The sequence below is a fragment of the Frankliniella occidentalis genome, unplaced genomic scaffold (genome assembly GCF_000697945.3).
Source record: "Frankliniella occidentalis isolate FOCC.00 unplaced genomic scaffold, Focc_3.1 Scaffold285, whole genome shotgun sequence".
Classification (NCBI taxonomy): Eukaryota; Metazoa; Arthropoda; class Insecta; order Thysanoptera; family Thripidae; genus Frankliniella; species Frankliniella occidentalis.
In genome coordinates, this window is record NW_026267411.1 from 3,397 (window position 1) to 4,112 (window position 716).

Genomic DNA, 716 nt, shown 5'->3' on the forward strand with positions numbered 1-716 from the left:
TGCCCGAAAGATGCGCCATCTGGCGGAAATCCGAGAAAGTATTCTTATCTAAAAGATTAGATGGCATAGACGAGAAGTAGAGCAAACGACGTTTACACGTCATATAACGTTAAGACATCTCAGTTCATAGATGCTCCCCCTTAAGTAGAACGGCTATCGGAGTTGACGACTTATGTTCCACAAGCCTTTAGATGGCTTAGGCATGACGTAGATTGCCATGTGACGTCCACCCCTCATCTTCGGCAAGACATCTTAATGTGTAGATTGCTTAGATAGTATAAGTAGAGCGTCTTTCGGCGTCTATACCCTATCTACAGAAAGACATCTAAGAGCATAGATGAATTAGATGAGATGTAGAGGTCTCCCGGCGTCTACATCCCATCTACAGTTAGACAAGATAACAGAAGACGTATAATCAACATCTTTTAAACATCTATGTGTAGACGTCTACACAGTTAGACCTGCTAGATGGGCATAAGACCATCTATCGCCACGTTTAGATGTCTATTTTCTATAAGGGTGGTTAGGGCCGTCCTGCATCTCCCCTGCTGCACATAAGTTAAGATAAGTTGGGGCCGTCCTGCCTCTCCCCTGCTGCTAAGTTCCCCCTTCTCTTAGTCTTCATCGGTGTCCTCTTCTCTTGGTCGGCCTGCGCCAGGATGCGGTGCAGTCTTGACATGGGGGGTGTCTGAAATGAAAATGTTGAGTGAAAATGT